The sequence below is a fragment of the Mustela putorius genome, unplaced genomic scaffold (assembly GCF_011764305.1).
Source record: "Mustela putorius furo isolate JIRA1106 unplaced genomic scaffold, ASM1176430v1.1 tig00000430_pilon_pilon_pilon, whole genome shotgun sequence".
NCBI lineage: Eukaryota > Metazoa > Chordata > Mammalia > Carnivora > Mustelidae > Mustela > Mustela putorius.
The window spans coordinates 25,651,256-25,668,458 of record NW_025421377.1 but is presented as its reverse complement, the minus strand read 5'-3'; the positions used below and the strand labels follow the sequence as shown (position 1 = coordinate 25,668,458).

General features: G+C 43.5%; 1 long non-coding RNA gene across 1 annotated transcript; it reads right to left on the bottom strand.

Annotated features, from left to right (window-relative positions):
- Positions 1-1,517: 1,517 nt before the first annotated feature.
- Positions 1,518-8,223, bottom strand: LOC123392042. Its single transcript, XR_006606732.1, has 3 exons — positions 7,395-8,223; positions 2,865-3,119; positions 1,518-1,734 (listed from the first exon to the last, which is right to left on the bottom strand). It is a non-coding gene; the product is annotated as an uncharacterized LOC123392042 (long non-coding RNA).
- Between the last annotated feature and the right edge of the window lie 8,980 nt (positions 8,224-17,203).

Here is a 17,203-nt window from a genome sequence, read left to right as displayed (position 1 = left end):
GCTCCTCCAAAGACACCATTAAGAAAATGCAAGCCAAGGGTGCCTGGGTGGCTCAGTGGGTTAAATCCTCTGCCTTCAGCTCATGTCATGATCCCAGAGTCCTGGGTTCGAGCCCTGCATTGGACTCTCTTCTGGGCGGGTGGGGGGGAGCTGCTTCTCTCTCTCTCTGCCTGCCTCTCTGCCTACTTGTGATCTCTGTCAAATAAATAAATAAAATCTTAAAAAAAATACGCAAGCCACAGACTGGAAAAAAATATCTGCAATTCTTGCAAAGAAGTTTTCTTAATGGGCAAAAATATGTGAATACACACATCATAAAAGAAGATACGTGTTTGGCCAAATGTGCATGAAATGACACTCATCATTGTCTTTAGGGAAATGCAAATTAGACCACAATTATATAGCACCTACTAGATTGCTGATAATCAGAAAAACTGGCAATACTAAATGTTAGGGTGGATGTGTTGTACCTGGAACTCCAACGCATTGTTAGAATAGAAGATATACAACCTCTTTAGAAAGAGCAGGTCTCTTTCTCTAGAAGTCATCTCATACCATTAAACTTCTGTTTAGAGGTACTGAATGCTTACCCCGTCAGGCACCATGCAAGGTGTTCTGCATGCATATCTTATTTAATCATCACAATAGCTCTCTGACATCTCCCTGTTTTACTGATGAGTATAGTGAAGCACAGAGACATTGAGAATATTGTAGTGTCCAGTCATCCTGGTGACAGCAGTGAGAAGCAGAGGCAGGATTCCAGTTCAGGCTCGTTAGACTCCATGATCCACGTCCTCCATCATCATGCTGCGTCTCTCCTTCGCACTGACAACATTCTTAATGCCTTTACTTAGCAAGAATAACTTCCATTATTAAAACACTAACACACGCGTTATCATTTGAAGGTGAATCTTTACATGTGAAGAGACCTAATCAAGCAGACCTTATCTGATTCTCACTGAGTGTATGTCTAGCACAACATGAACACAGGAGGCACTCAACATACATGTGCTATCACTGTTGCTGTCCTGTTATATTACTTTGTCTGACCCCTGGGATCCCCTTCCTTCCTGCTTCCACTACCATACTGACACCCACGGTCCACTGACTCCATTTAACACTCAGGCCTCAGTCTAGCCAAAAACTCCCCTATTTCCCCCTTGGTCCAATAGAAATTGTCTAGAACTTTAAAAAAAAAAAAAAAGTTGAATGCTCCTGAAGTGCAAAAGGCAAAGAAGGAAAGTGACTAATTAGGACAGAAACCATCTGGCTTACGAAATATAGTTCTTACCGTTTATCAAACATTTACCAATAATGTACTACACAAAAAAGCAAAATGTAAGAGTGTGTATACTATGCTATGCTACCATTTCTCTAAAAAGAGACTAGAAATAGAGGGTTTCTAAAAATGAACATGCATAAAATATCTTTAGAAGGATGCACAGGAAACTGGCCCTAGTGCTTGCCTCTGTGAAAGGGCATGAGGAGCAGATGTGGCCAAGGTCATAAACCCTGGGTGACTCAACCATATCCATTTTATTCAAATGCATTTGGAAAACTGACTTTTTCTCCAGGGAGGAGATTGGTATATACATGGTTCCGTGCTTCTGACAGTGACCTGTTATGGGTGACCCAATTATGTCTAACGAAGTGAAAGAAGTTTGCTGGAAGCTTCTCAGGTTTATGCTTTCTCACTCTTATGAGAAATTCATTGCAGGTCAGCGTTTCTCTTTCCTGTTGGATACAAACAAGGAAGCATGAGGTCCAAGTGTTTTCATTTTACAACTATGAAAGAAATTCAGCCTTAGGCTACAGCCCACGGACTAGAGAGCGGAGTAAAAAGACAGGCGAAATCTGGGTCCTTAGCCGTACTGTTAAGGGGCTCTGCTACTTGCCGCTGAAAACAATTAAAGCAGATAGAGACATTTTTCCTTTTATACACTTGCTGTATTTTGCTTTTTTAATCATGGGCACACACAACTGTTTTAAAGGATTTTGACAGATCCTTGTGTTCCAGGAATTGGAAAATAGAGAGCATTCAAGAAAAATTCCCTTTAATCTTGAGAATTTTTTTCTCAAGATGTATTTTTTTTCTTTTTTTCAAGATTTTATCTTGAAAAATCTCTACACCCAACATGGGGCTCAAACCTACGACCCTGAGATCAAGAGCTGCCAGCTTCACCCACAGAGCCAGCAGCCAAGTGCCCCTTAAGATGTAATTTCTTAAGTGACTTGTTTCCTGTGGATTTACCCTTTACAGAGTTAAAACAGTTTGAAGTAAATGAAGTTGACATATTTACATGTCAAAAAAGGCAAATATTGGCAATTTCACAGTATAAATTATTAACTAGAGGTTCACACAGAAGAAATTACATGCCTATGAGTACCAAGGGCATCATCATAACCCCTGCCAATGCCCCAAATATTCTGGCCATCAATGAACTTTCCCCTTGGGTTTTCCCCAGTTGCTGGCAATTTGCGTCACTTCTACTCCTCCACTACGAAACTGATGAGAACGTTGGGAGCCCTGCGGATCAGATCTCTATACATTTATGCCATCTACTCCCGTTTTTTGTTTTTTCTGGTGCCTGACATTTATTTCCTCTAGCAGCTACTCCATGCTTCTAACTCACAGAGAAAACCAAATATTCCCAGCAGAAGGGCTTTTATACGCCCTGATGCACAACTGGGCGCACGTATCTGTGGCCCTCGGCAGCCCTCCTCTTTTCCAACGACGTTGCTCTCAAACCCTATCCTCTCAATGGTCTGGTGTTGGAGCAGAAGACAGAAAGATGCTAATATATTATGATATCACATCTTGGTTAGCTATTACTGTATAACAAATTATCCCAAAATGTACTGACTTATCCCATGGTTTCTGTGGGTCAGGAAATCCGAAGCAGCCTGTCTGGGTGATTCTGGGCTCAGGGTCTCCTGCAGTCACGGTGCTGAGGCCGCCGTCCTCTGAAGGCTCCGCAGGGTAAGGGATCTGCTTCCAAGGCAGCCCGCTCCGGTGTGGGCAAACTGGCACCGCTGTAGGTCAGAGGACACGGTTCTTCACCACGTACACGTCACCACAGGGCTGACTGGGTGTCCTTATGACATACATGGCAACTGACCTTCCCAAAATGAAGTGATGCAAAACAGAGAAAAGGGCAAGTCATGAGATCTTTTATGACCTGGCTTTCGAAACTCACACTGATCATTTCCGCAATGTTCTACGGATGATGGAGTTATCTCCATTCGGTGTCAGAGGTGACGACACAGGGCTGTGAGTGGCAGGAAGCCAGACACCTGGGTGGCTCAGTGGGCTAAGCTTGAGCTCTCTCTTTTTCTCTCCAACAAAATAAATAAATAAAATACTAAAAAAAAAAAAAGAAAAAAAAAAAAAGAATCAAGACTCACTAGCGACCATCATGAAAATGGACTACTATGCATAACTATTATTTTCTCCATTTACAGATGAAAAAACTGCTGCCAGTAGAGTATATTTATGGGATATGTCAAATCTCTGGGTATCCCATATCTGCGGGATATGTTAAGGAAGTGGCGGAGACTGATGGGAAGCCACAACAATGTCACTCTTCAATCTCTGCCTTTCTGCTGTCATCCTGCTTCCAGTGTGACAGCATACTCTCCTGGAATGACTTTGAATTGTTGTATCATTGTTACATTTTTAAAAATTTTTCGGTAACAGCCGTATGTTGTAATTTTTCATTTTTATTACAAGGCTATGCATGTGGCAGACATTCCATAGTTATTTATTCATTCACCCAATAAATTAATTTCTAAAAATGGAAGAGCTAGCACCCTTACAAAGGTTTGATGTGGCTACTGTGCATGCCTAATTGATATTCTAGTTTCAGTGGGAGCAAGTTGTATTAATATTAATATTAATAATAATAATAATAAAGGGAGCTAGAAGAGTGGTTGGGCATGTATCGAACTGGGCTAGCAGAAATAAAGAGGCCAAGTCTGTTTATTCTTTTTAGAGTTAATCCCAGACTGGATCTGATCTCTCTCTCTCTCTCTGATCCTTATCAACATCCTTCCCAGTCAGATGAAACCAGCTAATCAGAAAGAGATTGAATTTAAATGTGTAATAAACTCTTTCTCTGGTCTTCTGCAACAGCAGGGTTTATATTTGTGACTGGATTAAAAACTTTTTTTAACTTTTGTTTAGATAAATTATGTACAGGTGAACATTCGTGTGTTTATTATTTATATTTAAGAGTATTAGAATATTTTCCCCTAGATTTTATTTATTTGAGAGAGAGAGAGTGCATGAGAGAGAGAGAGAGCATGAGTGGGGGGAAGGGCAGAGAGGGAGCAGCAGACTCCGGGCTGAGCAGGGAGTCCGAAATGGGGCTCAAACCCAGGATCACGGGATCATGAGCTGAGCCAAGGGCAGACGCTTAATGGACTGAGCCACCCAGGAGCCCCTAGATTTCATTTTTACAAGTAACTCTGGGGTCAACAGCCTACCACATACACCTTTCACTACTTATTTAAATACTTTCTTAGAATAAATTCCTGGAGGTGGGACTGGTGGATATCGTAGGGACTTGAGAAAAACCCTCATTCCTGGCTACCTCTCTCTAACTGCGCTCAGTGCTTTGCAATAACTCCCTTCACATTTCAGAAGTGTTGCACAAATAGCATTTTTTTTGTTTTTATTTTTTATGTAAGCAGAGTTGACACCCAGTTTTCCATGAGTTTTGGGTGTTTAACATAGTCATTCCACTTCTCGTACAGTGGACTCCGTTCACTGTGAAGTCACCAGCGGTGACCAGCTGTCAGCACAAAGACGCTTTACTTCTGTGGGTTACAATGTATAACGATGGTGAGGTAAAAATATATCCATGGGGTCATATTTTTTGTGGCTTTTGTCTTTAGCTCAAGCAAAAGAAACACTAGCAAAAGTGAGCAAAACCAATATTCATTACAAGGGCCTGGGGTAGCTCACCCAGAATGAGTGAACAGTCAGGCCTCACAGAGGAGAGGAACCATCTCTTTTGGCATCACCAATGGAGGGTTTTAGCTCCATTTTCCAACTCTCCGTCACTCTGCTTGAACTCGAATGCCCATGTAAAAAGTCTGGTTGGCCTGTTTGAGATTGTGTGCCCATCCCTTGTGTCAGTCTGTACATGTTCACGTGAATCCCACCAAAATCCCAAAGCACAGATATATTTAGCCCCTAAAAGAAAGATGGAAACAGTCTGGGTTAAGGGCTGCTGCACAGGCAAGAGCAACAATGAGTGCTATCAGGGCGCTCTTCATATCAGAATGTAGGCATGAAATGTCTCCTGTAAGTTCATGCCCACAAACTTCTTTACGTGGTAACAGAGAAGGCATTAAGTAAGTATGTCTCAATATTTAAGCAGAAGTTGGGGATCCAGTCAAGGCTCAGAGGGAAATTATTTCTAATATTAAGTAAAATTCTTCTGTTAAATGAGGAGACTCACGATGAGCAGATAGTGAGCTGCGGGCAGATACTAAAATGGAGTTTGGGATGCAAGATGTTTATGAGAGATAAAACTTGTGAAAAAAAGTAGGATGAAGGAGGATTGGGCACAGGGAGAATCTGAACCATAATACAGACCCAACAAAGCAGGGAGTTCTAGAACAAATACTAAAGAGTTAGCCACCCAGGGAGGAGTTCTAGAGCAAATACCAGTCATCAGAGTTGTCCTTCTGTGGGCAGAGACGGCCATGCCTTCACGCCCACCTTGCTCTGGCACTAGATGGGCTGCTTCTGGAAGCTGTGACCTTGTAAAAGGCACCTCTCTACAGTTGGGGCAGACTCTGAAGAAGCTGCTGGTTTGCTAACTGCACTCCCAGTGGCGCGAAAGCAAATCCTTCCTTGAAAGGGATCCGTGTTATGCATTTGTTTACCACAAGCCACGGGTCCTTTTAATTCTTTCCCAGTTGCAAAGCTATTTTTTCACTGGCTATCATTTTGTTTTTAATAAGCATTCTATTAAAAATGTTTTTATGTTTATAGAAAAATTATAGAGGGTATCCCTCATATAACCCGTAGTTCATCTTCCCTATTATTAACATCTTATCTGAGTATGGTACACTTGTTACAATTAATGGACCTATACTGATACATTATTATTATTAGCTTAAATCCGTAATTTACTCAGACTTCCTTCAGTGGATAATTCAGATTAGCTAATGTCTTTTTCCCACTCCAGGATATTTGGTTGTCACGTCTTCTCAGGCTTCCCTGGGCTGTGACAGTGTCTCAAACTTTCTTTGCTTTTGATGACCTTAACAGCTTAGAGGAGTACTGGTCAAGCACCTTTCAGGTGGAATTTGTTTGATACTTTCCTCAAGCTTAGACTAAGGTTAGGCAGGAGCCTGTGGCAGGAAGATGAAAGAGGTAAATGCCGTTCTAATTACATCATACGGTGTGGAAACTTGACAAACACTACCTCGGCCGGGTGACTGAGGTCAGTATCAACAGTGAGTCATGTTGACAGCCCGGTATGCTTCACGGGCAGTGAGGAGAAGACACTGGGACCTCTCAGTTAGCTACTCTGTCCCTCTAACACACCCCATCACTGGTTTTGGTTTTTAGGTATGTTTAGTTTTGTTGGTTTTTGTTTGTTTGTTCTAGCACTTTCTTACTTTCCGGCACTATAAAATACTTCAAGCTTACCTTGTATATTCCCTTCTCCAGTCCTAGAATCTGCCATTTCTCTAATAGGCTCTGGTTCCTTTTTTTTGGAAACTGCTTTTAGAAACTGAGATCTGGCACTAGGTGTGCTCATTGCTAATTGGGGTGCGGTTGGTTCGAGGCCCTCTTAGCTATCAGAGTAAGGAAATATGTGTACACATGCTCTCAACTAATCATCACAGCAGTTCTGGAATGGGATTCCCAAAGTAAGACCTGAGACTAGAAATTGTGTGCAAATAGACTATTTGGGAGGTGATCCCGGGAAGCACAAAGCAGAGAGTGGGAGAAGGGAGACAGGTACGCCGGACCAGCCAGCGCAGGGCCGACTAATGAGCTGGTTACCACTGCGGGGAACAGGGGCTCCAACTAGTTGGAGACACACTGAGGAACTCGTTAATGTGTCCCACACTGCCCTACTGAGAGTCGGGAAGCGTCTGTCTCTCACTGGCAGAGGTTTGCACCGGGGGACATGAACTCCCTGTACTTCTGGGCTGTGCAAAGTCCTGCGCCTCAGAAAAAGCCCAGGGGCAGTGAAGGAGATGGAGGCAGGCCCAGACGCGGGCAGCGGACAGGGCCTGGGAGCTGTCCCGCGCCGTGGCCGTGGGCTGAGGGCAATGGACCATGGCATCAACAGTGTCTGTTACCGCATTATTAACCCGACTTAGAGTGAAGAAGCTGGAATTCAGAAAGGTTACCCGCCCGAGGTTACCTTGCAAGTTAGGGGCGGATCAGGGAATCCATTCCGTGTGATAACAGTCCCACGCCCGGCACTACTCCTAGAGCCCGTGAGCGCTGTAGGCACACCCTGAAGATTACGGAGCTCATCACAGAAATCTGGAGCCAAGAAGTACAGCAGAGATCGCGGAGTCTGTTCCCCAGGAATCAGGAAAGCTACACAATCTTAGAAGTCTCGAGATTATGGAGCTGGCTGGTTTCAGGGCAGGACCTAGAACCAACACCTTGGATTTCCATACAGTGTGCTCCTTCCACGACGACGCACAGCTCTTTTTGTCAATGTATTTAGCTCATTAAGAAAATAAAAAGATGCATATGTATTTCTATCACGAATATAATACATATTACCTTTGAAAGTTAAAATGACAGAACACCCTCATTTCTTCTAAAGAGTATCATGAGCCCTGCTTCGAAGAATCTTAAAAGATGACGACATACTTGATTATTTCCGCTTGCCTAACACGTTCTCCTATGAAGTAACTTCCTAAATAAAAGAAGCTGAAATTAAATTAGCAATTAAAAATAAATGAACTACTTACTTGTCACAGTCTCTAGGAACCACTTTGGATGAGCTCAAGTGTTATTCAATTAGCAAACTAAAAGTGATCTCCATAATTTTATTCATGTTCACCATTTCCTCAAGGTGCTATGAACAGAGACTCCTATAGTTTTAAAATATTAGGAAAGTAATAGAAGATGATTTCTCTAGTCCAAAGGCAACCTATACAGACCCATCATAAGACTGTAACTGCAATCTTTTAAAATGAGAAAAAAATAGGACACCTGGGTGGCTCAGTGGGTTAAGCCTCTGCCTTCGGCTCAGGTCATGATCCCAGGGTCCTGGGATCGAGCTCTACGTGGCGATCTCTGCTCAGCAAGGAGCCTGCTTCTCCCTCTGCCTGTCGCCCCCGTTTATATGCTCGTGCTCTCTCTTTCTCCCTCACTCCCTCTCTGCCTCACTTATTCTCTGGTGAATAAATACATAAGAATTTTTAAAAAATAAAATAAAATGAGAAAAAATGTCATACCACTTTTATCGTGATTTGAGGAACTAATTCAATGAAGTAAATATTCTCATTTTGAAATAACAAGAAAACCACTGCTTGTGTCCAGGGGGGAGACAAACCTTTCATTAAAATTTTTACTTATGAATTAATGCCGTGTGTGGAGATTCTGATTAAGATCAGTTACACATATGATGATTCCTCGTAAAACCGACCCTGTGTTCACACATATTGACCAGCTATCTTCTGCCCTGTTTCTACAGTGACTATTTTGAAAAGTCCTCTCATTATTTATATTCATTTTATAAATATTTAATGTACATGATGCCTCCTGTTTTGCTTTGAAGCTTAGAGTGATGCAGTTTTTTTCATAATGAACTGTTTCTTGTCCCTTTAAAATTCTGGAGCCTTTCTGCCATCATCTATATTAATTTCTACGCATGTCCTTCTCCCTGTCCGGGAGTGGGGGGGGTACCAAAGGAGATCAGAGAGGAGGGGAGGGTGCAGAGCAGGTAGGAACATAATCCATTTTCCCAACAGCAACAATGGAATAAAATACTTCCTGAAAAAATATGTGTTGCATTCAGACCTACCTGGATAGCAGCGGGTTGGTTTGTTTTTTTTCAAGATCCAGGGAGATCTCCTGATGGAAATATATCTACTCATATCCCTAAAAGAGCTCTGATTTCATCCTTTCACTTTCAGACCCATCCCCACCAGATAATTTTAGGTAAACAGGCCTCTGTATCTTTGAAAAAGCTGATAAGAAGAGAAGTGTCTTTTGAAAAGTACCCCTCAGTAAACATTTGTACTGTAAAGTACAATTCAACTCTAAAAATGTCAACACTTTTATCTCTCACGTGAAGAAGTGCCCCCGAAGTAGCATGACTACTACCTTCTACCTGTGTGCAAAGTTTGGTGCTTTTGTACTAAGTACTTCCCCATACTGTTCTCAAACATAGCGTTCTCAAATGTTTGAGACCAGGGCTCACTGAGTAAATGCTGCCTTCCCCAGAGCAATCCAATAATCTCCAGCATCAAACGGGTGCCTAACAACTCCATTCACCTCCGACACTGTGTGGGCCACATAGGTTAAGGGCTTGCCCCACAAGACCGCCCCCACTGAGACACCAGCTGCAAGCCCAGAGGGCTACCTATGCTTGATAGAACCAGCCTGACTACTAACTTCTGGCTTTCTAGGATCTCCCCTTGAGGTTTCAAAATTCACTGGAATAACTCAAAGACCTCATGAAGGCACTATACTTTTAATTACTGTTTTATTATAAGGGCTACAACTCAGGATCAGCCAAACAGAAGAGACACATAAGACCAGGTCTGAAATGGGAAAGGTTGGGAGCTCTCTGGACCTCTTTGGAGTTTTCATCAAAGCTTCATTACTGCACAGATATGACTGATTACATCCCAGCTGTGTGACTGGACTCCGTTTCCCCACACGATGAGCAGTAACTCATCATTCCCGCCTCCCCCAGCCACCAGTAACCTACTTCCTGTTCCTGTGGATTTGCCTATACTGTCCATTTTGCATAAATGGGATCATACAGTACATGGTCTCTGTGACCGGCTGCTCTCGACTGCCGTGCTATTTTCAAGGTTCATCCACGTAGCATGAATCATTCCTTCATGCCTTTTTACTGAATAGTAATATTCCATTCCGTTGGGAGAAATCACGTATTTTTATCCATTTGTCAGCCTATGGACCCTGGAGCTATTGCTGCTTTCTGGCTATCATGAACAATGTTGCCATGAACATTCGGGTACAAGATTTTATTTGACCATGTTTTCGTCTCTCTTGGATAGTTGAGGAGTAGGGCTGCTATGGCACATGGTATCTCTATATTTAACCTTCTGAAGAGTGAACAACTGTTTCCCAAAGTAGCAGCATCATTTTACGTTCCTACCAGTAGTATGTGAAGACCACCAGATTTTATTTCTCCGCCCAGCAAGAAATTAAAACTCTTCCTCTCACTCCATTTTTTTTTTTTAGAGTGAAGTACAGTTGATACACAACGTTACATAAGTTACATGTGTACAACATAGCGATTTGACAAGTCTCTCCATTTAAGCTACGATTATCCCAAGGGCAGCTTGCCATCTGTCGCCATACGATGCTGTTACAATACCTGTGCGGTACCGTTTATACCCCTGATTTATTCAGTCCCTAACTGGAGGCCTGTATCTCCCACTCTCCTTCACTGGTTGTACCTGCCCCCACCCCAACCCCTCTGGCAGTCATTAGTTTGTGCTCTGTACTTGTGGGATCTGTTTCTGCTTCTTGTTTGTATATGCATTTGCTTTGTTGCCCAAGCTCCAGCTCCTAAAAACCAGGGAAGAGATTTTATTTGGCCTGGCATGGGTCTATTCTTCCTTCCCGCCAGCTGGAACGCAGACGTGCTGGATGGTGCTGGAACAGCCCGCTAGACAGTGACGTGGGACTCCCGCCTGAGAAATGGTGGCACGAGACGGGAGGAACATGGGTATAGGATGACTGCACCCCATCATACCAACTCTGGGCTGCCTGACGTCGTGGGGAAAGAAAGAAACTTTTATCTTAGTAAGTCACTGTGACTGGTTTTCTGCCACGTTCAGCTGAAACGAATCCTAACTAATAATCACGCGCTGTGGGCCGGGCACCTTCTCTTTGTGCCGGGTGCCGTCCCGTGAAATAGTCCACACGCCTCAGCTCACTGATGCCCCACACGATACCAATGAAGTAAGTCCTGGGACTCTTACCACCTCCCCCTCTTTTTGAGACAGAAAATTGAAGCTTAGGCAAGTCAAACAGCTTGCCCAAGTTCCCAGAGTACGCACAGAAGACACGGCCTCCAGAGCGCAGGTGTGGAGCTGTCCAGCTGAGACACCAACAGAGGAATGAACCAAGAACACACCGGTGATGATGAAACTGAAGCAATGGCGATATATGACTAATAAGCCAGAACTATACTCAGAACCTCAGCTACCTCAACATACTGGTGATGATGAGTAAGAAACTGGCCTTTCGAGATTGGCAGGGCACTGATCCGGACTCCTGTGTGCATTTGCCTAGTGTGTTCCTGGTGGCCAGGATCTTCAGTGGAGAACCAGAATAGAATCTTCAGCATCTGTAGATATGTGTCAACTGTGGTTTACAAACATTAGACTTTAATAACTCATTTAATAGATCACTAAGTAGCCCTTAGCTGCCAGCACAAATAAGAATCTATGGAATGACACGTCTTCCCTGTGCGACGAATGAAGACAGACGTTTGTTAAATTCAGTCTGTCAGAAGGACCTGCAGACCATACCTTGAGAACCATCCTTATAAAATGCTGTCTAAAAAAACAAAACAGGGGCACCTGGGTGGCTCAGTGTGTTAGGCCTCTGCCTTAGTCTCAGGTCATGATCTCAAGGTCCTGGGATCGAGCCCCACATCAGGCTCTCCGCCCAGCGGGGAGCCTGCTTCCCTCTCTCTCTCTGCCTGCCTCTCTGCCTGCTTGTGATCTCTGTCTGTCAAATAAATAAATAAAGAAAGAATCTTAAAACAAAACAAACAATAGAAACAAAACCCAAAAAATGTTGTTTGAAATTAAGGCTCTCGCTTTATCTGTAGCCCTCTGTTTCTTGTTTCTTTAGATCTCATATGTTTCTCTGTATCTCATACTGGTTTGAGAGTTAAGATAATGATGTTTTGAGATGATTAAATTCAATTAACACTCGCAACACCCTCTAACAGCAGCTGTATGGCATTAGGGACGAAGAATGACTAAGAATGATTACTTCCTTTCTGGAGATCACACTCCACTAGGAAGATGCTAACAAGGTAAGTATAACCCAAGGAGAGAAGTCCATAATAGCGGTAAGTTCTAAGGGAATAGAGAGGAAAGGGGATATTTGTGACTCTGGATGCTGAAGAAATCTTGAACAATCCTCAGGACCCTGCCAAATGGAGAAAAGAGAAGCCAGACTGCAAAAAAGAGTAATAAACACACAAAGCTGTAGGGAAAAATGGAACAGGCTTAGGGAATGACAAGTAGCCCAGGACAATTTATTTATTTAAAACTATATGCAGTTTTCCATAATGAACATGTATTATCATCATAATAAGAATAAAGTAAAATTATTTTTTAAAAAAACTATATGCAGGGGCACCTGGTTGGCTCAGTGGGCTAAAGCCTCTGCCTTCAGCTCAGGTCATGATCTCAGGGTCCTGGGATCGAGCTCCGCATCAGGCTCTCTGCTCTCTCTCTCTGCCTGCCTCTCTGCCTACTTGTGATCTCTGTCTGTTAAATAAATAAATAAAATATTTAAAAAAAACTATATGCAGTGCTACTGTACTAATGTATATTATAAAAACAAATAAAAATTATAAGGAAAAAATAAGCAATTGTAAAAATATCACTAATCATGGGATGCCTGGGTGGCTCAGTCAGTTAAGCTTCTGCATTTGGCTCAGGTCATGATCTCAGGATGCTGGGATCAAGCCCCGCATCCTGTGTCTTGCTCAGCAGGGAGCCTGTTTCTCCCTCTGCCTGATGCTCCCCCTGCTTGTACTCTTGTGGGCTTGGGCTTGTGCTCTCTCTCTCTCTCTCTGATAAACAAACAAACAAATAAATAAATAAATGAAATCCTTTTTAAAAATACTCACTAGACTTTTAAAAAAAATAAAAGGATATTGCTAATCATGGCCGTGGTGAGCACTAAGTAGTAGAAACAGCAAGAACTGAAAGCTCATGAATTTATTTTCTAACTTTGTACTAATAGTCTGAAAGTGAGAAACTTATTTTTGCTTGGCTGCGGGCTTTACTTTCTGCAGGAGAGAGATATTTGGGAAAGGTTATGAGAGCTCATAAAAGCATGATACTCTACTTTGGAATGTTGTGAACCATCCTTCTATAAACACAAAAATTACAGTCACATCAGGTCTATGTGTATGTTGCCAAAAAAGAAGAAAAAAGAGATATTATTAATCATGATGGCTTTTAACACTATTATCAACTAACACTTCAGACCCGCACTCACACTTAAGGAGAAGCTCATCATGTAAAATGGAAAAGATACATCTCTATTTCAAATGTTCTTTATGATGATCTTCAATGTGGGGGCCAGTTCTGGTCCGATGTGGTCAGATGCCTACTGTTTTAAGTCTAAAGCTGCTTAAGGCTCTTACTACGTGTAATCCCGGTCCCTTAGGTTTAAAATTCAGTATTATCTTTAATTTGTAGTTTCTTTTGAGAATTCTTTTAAATCATTTGCCCCCTTGGTGAAGAATAATTTAAAATGAGATAATATAATCTGTAAATCCACTCAAAAAGCATGCAAATCGCACTATGGTTATGGTATATACTGAGAGCAAAGAGGTAAGGATGCTGCCAGCAACCTTCCAGTTTACATCTTCCCTTAGGGTACTAAGTGGCCCTTACTGCCTACAACAAGAGCAGATCAAGTAGGAACCCCCATGCCCCCCCGGGAATGTGTGGGGCACCTCGCTCACTAGTGTACAGACGCGGGGAGCACAGAAGCAGACACCCAGCCGGCATTCGATACGCACCAGCGGAGTGAATGAAGAGGGAGGGAGGTTGGTGTTCACAGGTAGGTCTTAAAGACCCTGATCTTGTAAGCAATGAAGAACTATGGCAGAGTTGTTTTGCCGTTTTTTGTTATTGCTTTAACATGAGAACAGCGTGACCAGATCTAGATTTTAGGCTTACGTGATGACGGCCCGAGCGGAGGACTAACTGGAGGAGCAGATGAAGACTAGGAACTGGAGATCAATTTCAGGAGACGGAGTTGGTAAGACTTGTTGACTGATAAGCAGCGAGGGTGAGGGAAGCATCTGGGATTAGTTCAAGCTGTCTAGTCAGGATGCCTGTGAACTTGGTGATACAGGAAGAGTGACTTTGGGGGAAGGAAGGATGAGGAGGGCTAGTCTGGACCTGCGGAACCGGGGTCTGGAGAGACACAGCAAAAAACCGGCAATGTGAGACTAGAGCCCAGGAGGAAGGCTTGGGAGGAATGACCTATTTCAAAGTGATAATTAAAACAGTATTTGATGAGATTCCTCCAAAAGAGATGATAATTTGAAAGACAAGTTCATCCTATTGTTTCTCAGCTTTAAAACTACTGGACATCTGTGATCTAAAAGATAAAATGTCTTTTTTTTTTTTAAGATTTTATTCATTTATTTGACAGAGAGAGATTACAAGTAGGCAGAGAGGCAGGCAGAGAGAGAGAGGAGAAAGCAGGCTCCCCGCTGAGCAGAGAGCCCGATGCAGGACTCGATCCCAAGACCCCGAGATCATGACCTGAGCCGAAGGCAGCGGCTTAACCCACTGAGCCACCCAGGCACCCTAAAAGATAAAATGTCTTAAAAAGATACTCAAAACCCTCCTTGGTCTTTTGCCTACCTCGGTCTTGTTCAGTCTCCTATTCAACCCACCAGCCTTTAGAACGAGTCTGGATGTGCAGTGGTGTTTGCTGGGGACAGAGAGATGACTAAGTCTTGGTTGATGGCCTGGGGAAGATCTCCTGGGGAACAGGGACAATAAAACAGAATATTGGGATTCAGTAAAATATGGATAATAATAGGAACTATCCCATGGGGTTGTAGCAAGAATTAAGTGAGTTCCGCACATAAAACCCTTAAAACAGTGCTGAATATGCAGTAACTATTATTACAGGAGGGGCATGTACTGGGCCTAGGGGTGTGGCTCCCTAAATTGGGAGCAACTGAGCTGAATTTTAAGTCAGCCAAAATAAGGGGAAATTGGTGGATTTGGAGAAAGACATTCCAGAACTTCTTCCTGATCCCCTGTGTAGTGGGTTGACGGATGGGCCTCAAAAAGATATTTCCAGATCCATATAACCTGTGGATGTAACCTTATTTATAGAAAGGTGAAGGTCTGCAGATGTAATTAAATTAAGGATGCTATGACCAGATCGTCCTGGATTACCTGAGTAGACCCCAAATCCATGACAAGTATCCTTGTAAGAGACAGAAGAAGAGAAGCCATACAGAAGAAGAAAAAGTTCTGGGAAGACCAAGCCCCAGACTGGGGAGATGTGGCCACAAGCTGAAGAAGCCAAGGAACGTGGATCCGAACCACGAACTAGACGAGGAGGAGGAGGGTTCTCTCCTGAGGACTCCGGAAGGCGGGCAGCTCTGCCAACACCTCGATTTCCAATGTCCAGCCTCCAGACGAGAGAATCAGTTTCTGCTATTTTAGGCCACCCAGGCTGTGAGGATGTGTCACAGCAGCCCAGGAAGCTGACAGTCCCTGTCATTCGGAGTCCTCTGCACAACTGACTCTTGGCTAATGGCGAGCAAGATGCAGTCCTTGTTCTGCGCCAGAGGGCCACACAGGAATGGATAAACACGGAAGTTTCTCCTGACACTGAGCGGTAGGCGCTCCGAGGTTACGCTCTGAATCCTATATTCAACTGCCCGCTCGCCATCTCGACGGCAATGTCTAGTGGGCATCTCGGACTTGATGTCCCCCAAACAGAGATGCCTGGAGATGCCTGGAGTGGGACATGGATCTCTCCAAGATGGTCAGGAAAGGCTGCAGGGGCAGGGGGTGGCCTAGGCAGGGCGACGAGGGTGAGCGAGAGCAGTGACTGGAGGACGGGCAGTTCCTAGCAAGGTGCTCATTCTGGGTTTGTTTTTGTTTTGCTCCAGGAAGAAAAACCAGTGGAAGTAAAGAGAGGAAGAGGATGCAGATTCAGGGCAGAGAGGCTCAGAAGGAGTCATGTTTTGGGGCAGGCAGCAGTGGGAGAGCAGACAGGAAGCAGGGTCTTCGAGGGGAAGCGGTCAAGTACACAGTAGAGGCTCAATGATGTCAGCTGTGGGTTTAAATCATCCGGGCTGGAATCCTGGCTCTGTTAGTTACTGGTTATAAACCTGCAGGAAATTACATTTTCTGGATCTTCATTTCCACAACTGCAAAATCAGCCTAAAAATAGCTCCTACCTCACAGGAATGTGTTAGGAGAATTAAATATATTAATGTGTCTGAAAGTACTTGGCTTCGTGTCTGGCGAATAGGCAATAAATGTCATTATTACTATTAAGATCATTAAAAGTAGCAGCAGGTTTAGACTCCGAACGTGAGCCCTGGGAGGAACTTCCGAATCATCTTTTCGATTTCCTCCCTGCACAAGTGGACACACTCAGGTCTGAAGCATCTGTAAATGGGCCAAGTTTAAAGAAATACTTGGAGGCAGAGCCAAGACTTGACTAATCGATTGGAAGTCTCTGCTGTCTCCAAGAAGACTTCATGTATAGATCTGGAAATCGTTAGAACAGAAGTGGTACGTGAATTCGGGGACACAGTCAAAGTAACTGAAGGAGGGGCGCGGTGAATGCGCAGAGAGTGGGGAAAAGAAAAACATGGGAAGAAGAGCTAGCGAAGGAAACTCAGAGTAGGGTCAGGGAGATAAGAGAAGAACCTGAAAAGAGTAATGGAACCAAGACAGGGATTTCAAAGGGAAAAAATGGTCCACTGAGTCCACAGAGTTGCAGAAAGATTATGACTCTGGTGTCAGGTGCTACGTCTGAAGTCACCTGGATTTGCACATCAGTTCCACAAACCAAATTCTGAGATTTGGCTTTCCCACATGTTAAATCAGGATATATTTAGAAAATCTGCTGACTCCTCTAACAAATCCAAATCTGTACCTTCTAAAGTTGGCCATGGCAGGAGATTTTCCACTTGGGGAGGGGAAGCTGGACCTGAGTCCAGACCCTGAAATTCACCTCGCTCCTGTGTGTACTCAGTCTGCTGTA